This window comes from Hypomesus nipponensis, chromosome 26 (assembly GCF_054491055.1).
Source record: "Hypomesus nipponensis isolate SF chromosome 26, ASM5449105v1, whole genome shotgun sequence".
Taxonomy (NCBI): Eukaryota; Metazoa; Chordata; class Actinopteri; order Osmeriformes; family Osmeridae; genus Hypomesus; species Hypomesus nipponensis.
In genome coordinates, this window is record NC_140386.1 from 3539367 (window position 1) to 3546924 (window position 7558).

The 7558-nt window shown below is 40.0% G+C and overlaps 1 pseudogene; it reads left to right on the forward strand.

The window, feature by feature from the left end:
• Positions 1 to 1667: 1667 nt before the first annotated feature.
• Positions 1668 to 6658, forward strand: LOC146221021 (uncharacterized; annotated as a pseudogene).
• Positions 6659 to 7558: the final 900 nt, after the last annotated feature.

Consider the following 7558-nt stretch of genomic DNA (forward strand, 5'->3'; position numbering starts at 1 on the left):
TTGTCTCTCCCCCCACTCCATGGCGAGTTACATTGAAGGGGGGGGGGGGGGGGGGGGTGAAGCTCGCAAAAGCTCGCCCCTCGCACCAAATCTCACGCCAAGGTTTTTGAAAAAGTTGGCAGCCTTGGTATTTATTGTGTCTTTTCTGTCATAACTGGTGTCAACATCTTTGCAGCTTCTGACACCAGTCAAGCATGAATATTTCTCATCCAAAGAAGTTGCATGTGTTTGATGGTATTGGGGTGAGTCTTTATTACAAACCTAACACTATGTGTAACACATTCAGACTGATAGAAAGGAAAAACAACATTTAATGTCTAAGCAAGGTTTTGGGCACCAATACAGCTTTAGATGGCCTTCGCATAGATTCTCCAATTATCTGAAGCAAAGATGAAAACCAGAAGATCTGTATAGAGAATGATAGTATGACACAGACCTACAAAGATGGTGAAAAAAGTCAGATGGTAAGACGAGCCATCCCTCTCCATATACTGTACTGCTGGCATTTTGGGATCTTTCTCTTAGAGGAAGAGCTTACTGCAAATAAATACAAAGTTTCTCTGAGTGACCGCCTTTTTCCTACAATGAAAATGTATATCCTTATGGCAGTGGTCTCTTACAGGATGTCCCCATCCACAGGGCATGAGGGGTCCCAAATAGTTTGATAAGCTCAAAGTAATGAGCTCTCGATTTTGGCCTTCCTTGTGCTCTCCTATCATAACATCATCACAATTAAAAAGATGAATGAATCTTTTGGAAGAATAGTCTTCATCCTCCAGTAGAGTTCAGAGACTTGGAGAGTCAAAGGAGCACATGTGGTGGCTCAAAACCTTTCTGAGGCTCTTTATGCTGTTTTTCCTTTTTAGCCTGTATGTATGTCACAATATTATAAACTCGTATGGCCCATCAATTAATTGCAGTTGCAAATGTAATGTAATTGGTAAAGAGAGAGGAGCTCGATCATATGATTGATTTTTATATTCAGTTTTCAAATGTTTATTTGTACTCAGAGAAGGTTTGTGTCTGTTGAAATGTTTTCAGGCAAACAGTTAATGCTTACTACATTTGAAAATGGCGCAGAGTTACGACTCGCGCTGGAGAAAAAAGGTCAAGAGCCAGCAAAGATCTTGCAAAAGATACAGAAGAAAGGTGAGGAAGAATCTGATGTTTTTGTTGTTATATAGACAGCTGTCTATATATTCAGTACTATGTTCTTCTTCCAGCCCCATTTCAGCAGCTTCTGACAGCATTACTAAACAGTTTTAAATCTAAGAATATTTTGTTTTGAAATGAAAGTTTACTAAGACTATTTTTTTACTTGCCAACACTTGTGTGTGCTTTATTAAGCACACACACATAAAAATCAGTATAATAGCTCTTCAACAAAGCCTCCTTCATGGGAATTATAGTGTTATTGAATACATTTTGTATGCTGTAATTTGTGGTGCTGTTGAACTGTACTGAGTATTACTGAGAGGTTTTACTAATATTTTGCACATCCCATTAATAGGCATTATGGTTGAAGTTTGGCAACTATTATTTCTATCTATTTTCAGCAGCACATAAAATTATTGGAGAACACAGGTGACAACTGTTCAAAAATGTTAAACATCTAACTCCATAGAGTTAAAAGCATCAGCATCAGCTCAGGTTACTCAGACACGTAGATGTCTGGTAATAATGTGTTTAGACTGACAGACGTAGTGAGCCAATAACATGTCAACAACCAATGTCGCTTTACAAAATGTTGTGTTTGTGACTGATTACAACAAGACAACAAATCTGTAAGTGTATTACAACTGTTTTGTGGTTCTTTTAGAATCAACACTGAGGCCAGGTGACTGCTGCACTGAAGAAGTACCTTCTGCTACTCTGGAAGCTGAGGACTTTGCTGATCAGGAAAACCTGTCAATCATGAATTATTGTGATGTTCGTAACTCCAATAATGCATTATTGTCCCAGTGTTATGAACACACAACAGAGACACATTTACGGTGGCCCTGAAGTGCAAATGACACGGCCCCCTAATATGAGTACAGTGTCTAGCGAAAGTATTGGCCCCCCTTGAACTTTTTGACCTTTTGCCACATTTCAGGCTTCAAACATAAAGATATTAAAAAAAATGTTTTTTTGAAAAAATTAACAATCATGAAGTGGAACGACATTTATTGGATATTTCAAACTTTTAACAAATAAAAAACTGAAAAATTGGGCGTGCAAAAGTATTTGACCAACTTAATACTTTGTAGCGCCACCTTTTGCTGCGATTACAGCTGTAAGTCGCTTGGGTATGTCTCTATCTGTTGTGCACATCGAGAGACAGAAATTTTTGCCCATTCCTCCTTGCAAAACAGCTCAAGCTCAGTGAGGTTGGATGGAGAGCATTTGTGAACAGCAGTTTACAGTTCTTTCCACAGATTCTCGATTGGATTCAGGTCTGGACTTTGACTTGGCCATTCTAACACCTGGATATGTTTATTTGTGAACCATTCCATGGTAGATTTTGCTTTATGTTTTGGATCATTGTCTTGTTGGAAGACAAATCTCCGTCCCAGTCTCAGGTCTTTTGCAGACTCGATCAGGTTTTCTTCCAGAATGGTCCTGTATTTGGCTCCATCCATCTTCCCATCAATTTTAACCATCTTCCCTGTCCCTGCTGAAGAAAAGCAGGCCCAAACCATGATGCTGCCGCCACCATGTTTGACAATGGGGATGGTGTGTTCAGGGTGATGAGCTGTGTTGCTTTTACGCCAAACATAACGTTTTGCATTTTTGTCAAAAAGTTTGATTTTGGATTCATCTGACCAGAGCACCTTCTTCCACATGTTTGGTGTGTCTCCCAGGTGGCTTCTGGCAAACTTTAAATGACACTTTATGGATATCTTTAAGAAATGTCTTTCTTCTTGCCACTCTTCCATAAAGGCCAGATTTGTGCAGTATACCAGCGGTTCTCAAACTTTTCCCTTGACGACCCCCCAAAATCCCGTGGTGACGTTTGGCGACCCCCTATTCTCGTGACTAGTGGAAACATGGGGAAACCGTAATTCTCCTCCCCAAAAAGTAGCTAGCGGTATGGCTGGATACTCCTCTCGATAACTAAAAAACGTTAGAATTTCTTCCACAATCGACCGAATTGGCCAAACAAGGCATGTGCATTTACCTTACAGTGTACATAATCTAGCTAGTTAATGTTGTTTTTCCAAGTTTTCTAGAAATCTGCTCAAATCGAGGCTTAACAGTGCTACTACTACCGTCATAGCTGCCTGTCCTGTCGGACACGTAATTCTTTCCTAAAAAACTTGCGTCACTCCCACAAACAAATGCTTCATAAGTAAAAATGTTTGACTTTTAATTGACAATATTGACAACACATATTAAGAAATTTGTCTTTGCTCATAATATCATCTCCGATTTCAATTCAAAGCTGTAAATCTACTGTAGGCAATCTCCCATGGTATCCGCTCTGGCTCCGTCTCGGAAAACAAGGGCTGCCGTTGTTTACCCCTCCCAGTAATCCCTTAACCAATGATATGTGCTTTGAGCTCAAGTTGTCATGAGTATCTGGCAGTTTTCAGAAATAAAATCGGTGATTGGACGGTAAAGATATTAAGGCAGGAAACATGGGAATTTTATTTCCCATATTTGAATTGTCAGGCAGGAATCATCTCGTCTCCAAACATTTTTAACAACCCTCCGAAAACCCCCCACTTTGAGAACCGCTGCAGTATACGACTGATTGTTGTCCTATGGATAGAGTCTCCCACCTCAGCTGTAGATCTCTGAAGTTCATCCAGATTGATCATGGGCCTCTTGGCTGCATCTCTGATCAGTCTTCTCCTTGTATGAGTTGAAAGTTTAGAGGGACGGCCGGGTCTTCGTAGATTTGCAGTGGTCTGATACAACTTCCATTTCAATATTATCACTTGCACAGTGCTCCTTGGGATGTTTGAAGCTTGGGAAATCTTTTTGTATCCAAATCCGGCTTTAAACTTCTCCACAACAGTATCTCGGACCTGCCTGGTGTGTTCCTTGTTCTTCATGATGCTCTCTGCGCTTTAAACGGACCTCTGAGACTATCACACAGCATGTGCATTTATACGGAGACATGATAACACAGAGGTGGATTCTATTTATCATCATTAGTCATTTAGGTCAACATTGGATCATTCAGAGATCCTCACTGAACTTCTGGAGAGTGCACTGAAAAGTAAAGGGGCCAAATACTTTTGCACGCCCAATTTTTCAGTTGTTGATTTGTTTAAAAAGTTTGAAATATCCAATAAATGTTGTTCCACTTCATGATTGTGTCCCACTTGTTGTTGATTATCTTTATGTTTGATGCCTGAAATGTGGCAAAAGGTCAAAAAGTTCAAGGGGGGACAATACTTTCGCAAGGCACTGTACATCCCCCAAATGAAAATACTCCCCCCAATACGAGTCAACTCCCCCCAAATCGGATGACTTGTTCACCTCCCCCCAATACAAAAACACGCTCCCCCAAATGGAAAACGACATTAGATTAACTCTGAACGGAAAGGGTAGGTACTACACTTTAGCGCTGATTGGATGCAGTAGGCTAACTAACAAGAAATAAGAAATTGATCGACAAAAGTACAAAATGTACAAATGCGTGACAGAGTTACGTGCACCAGGACATTTATTTGGGTATCGAAGCATATAGCATAGGTTACGTATGCAAAAGCATAAATTGCGTGTTAAACGTAAACATCGATAGCCAAACAACAAGTCCACATAACTCTGTCATTATCATGAACTTGATTGTTTTGGTTGGCAGGAAAGAGGAAACATTAATGTTTACAATTCAGAGTCATGACACTACTCTATATTTTAATCAAGGTCATTCCTATGAAATAATCTCAGATATGCTGTTAACGTTTCACAATATAAGTAGCCTATGTGCACACTAGAAACGCAGTTGAAGGAAGCAGGACTTTTCAGAAGAAAAAACTAATAGTCCACGACAGACGAACGAAATGCCACAATGACAGAGTAACGTGGACCAGGATAGTTGTTTGGCTATAGATTTTTTCATTTACACGAAATACTTTTGCCTAAGTAGCCTACTATTTGCTACACTCTTCGATAGCCAAACAAATGTTCTGGTGCACGTAACTCTGCCAGGCTATGGCATTTTGTAGATCTGTCGATCAATTTCATATTTCTTGTTAGTTAGCCTACTGCATCCAATCAGCGCTAAAGTGTAGTACCTACCCTTTCCGTTCAGAGTTAATGTAATGTCGTTCTCCATTTGGGGGAGCGTGTTTTTGTATTGGGGGGAGGTGAACAAGTCATCCGATTTGGGGGGAGTTGACTCGTATTGGGGGGGAGTGTTTTCATTTGGGGGATGTACTTATATTAGGGGGTGTCATTTGCACTTCAGGGCCACCGGGGGGGAGTGTTTTCATTTGGGGGATGTACTCATATTAGGGGGTGTCATTTGCACTTCAGGGCCACCGTACACATTGCACTGGCCTTAATTCAGAATCAGAGAGTGAACTGTCTTTTCACCCAGAATCATTTGTTGAGGACTTTTTTGAGGCGGGGAGTTCAGATACAAACTTCACATTTGATGATGACCTATCATTCGAAGACAACATAAAGGAGGGAACAGGACTCAACTCAACAAACACTGGATATGGTCCACTTTACAGAGATGCACCGATTTCTGTTGCAGAGAGTCTGCTACTCATTATGACATTTGCAAACAGACACAAAATAATAGGAAAAGCGATAAGTGACTTGCTTACACTAATTACTCTGCACTGCCCCTCCGACATCCAGACTGAATGTCTTTGGAATTTACAGAACTTCAAACAATATTTTGGTCACTCTTCTTCATCTTCTCTACTTTTGCACAAATATTATAAGGCATGCCTTATGTCTGTTGAGAGTACAGATACCCACTGTAAATCCTTTGAAGCAAATGTGTGGATTGAGGGCTCAACTTCCTATTTCATTGAGGTTCAAGTCATTGTTTGCTAAGGAAGGTTTTGAGGAAAAACTGAAGTTCAGGTTTAATAGACAGAAAAAGTGTCATGACAATATTGAGGAAATATACAATGGAGAAGTTTATCAGAAATTAACAACTCGCAATGGCCCTCTCAGTGATCCGAGAAACATTTCTTTAACTTGGAACACAGATGGCATACCCATTTTCAAGTCCTCAAGGTTTTCTGTTTGGCCTTTTTATTTTGTCATAAATGAGTTAAGCTTTGGTCAACGCACAAAACGAGAAAACCTGATATTTGTAGGTCTTTGGTTTGGGGACTCAAAGCCATCAATGTTGACATTCCTCGAACCACTGTGCGACTCTCTGAACAAAATTGAAAAAGATGGAATTTCTGTTCAGTTTGCAGGAGCTCAAGAACCTTTCATATGCAAAGTTTTTACCATTGCTGGAACATGTGATTTGCCAGCAAAAGCATTAGTCCTCAATTGTGTTTCCCTCGCTCTGTGGCTTCTCACAGAATGTTCTTTAAAGTGTCTGAGTATCAGTCCATTTTATTGTTTTTTGGGCCAGTTGTATTCCGGGGCATTCTTGCAGGCCTACACTATAACCACTTCTTGCTCCTTAGTGAGGCTATCTTCATTCTTCTGATGGAGTCAATAACGCCAGCACTAATAGATGGTGCTGAAAAACTGCTGTGGAATTTCTGTTCTCAGATAAGTGGCCTTTATGGTGAACGATACATGACAGCCAATATGCACTTACTTGTTCATCTAGCAGATAGTGTTAGAATTATTGGACCTCTGTGGACACACTCCTGCTTTCACTTTGAAGACAAAAATGGGCATTTACTTCGTCTTGTACATGGGATCCAAAATATACAAATGGCGAATGCTGTAAAAACACCCACACAACTGAACACTGCAGCCTCTGAGTTCTTGGCCAAAATGACACGTGACAGTAGTTATCAAGCAAGTAATGGTGTCAGCACTGTGGCAATGATTGGGGAATCGTTCAATGTATGTCTTGAAGCTAATCATGTGTCTCGTCGAACAGTTTATTGGTCAGAGATTACATAATAATGCTGTGAAGGCATATAACAGAGCTGAAATAGGGAAAACTGTTTACACTTCAAAGCAGTATGTCAAAGCTATACGAGGGAACAATTGTACAGTCTTATTTTGGGATGGGATGGAGATTAAATATGGCCAGATTGAATTACTGTGTTCTTACAAAGAAACTTGTAAGTTTCAAAATTAGATAACATTTGCATTTGTGAATGAATTCTCAGAAGCATGCATACATCTTCTACAGGATTCTCTGACAGGTGGGACATGTTTTCACATTGCGAGCCTACTAGTAGTTCCTGTAAAGAGGACAGTAGTCGCATTTGAAAGTATTTTGGGAAAGTTGATGTTAATTGATTTGTCCTCAATGCCAGATATTGTGTTTGCAGCACATTTCCCCAACATACTTGAAAGGGATTGAACAAATTTTGAAGGCAAAGAAGAGGTAATATTCTGAACAGAAGAGCACATGATCTTTGCAACTAGTTAACATTTCATGTTGAAAATTAGAAGTCTAAGTTGA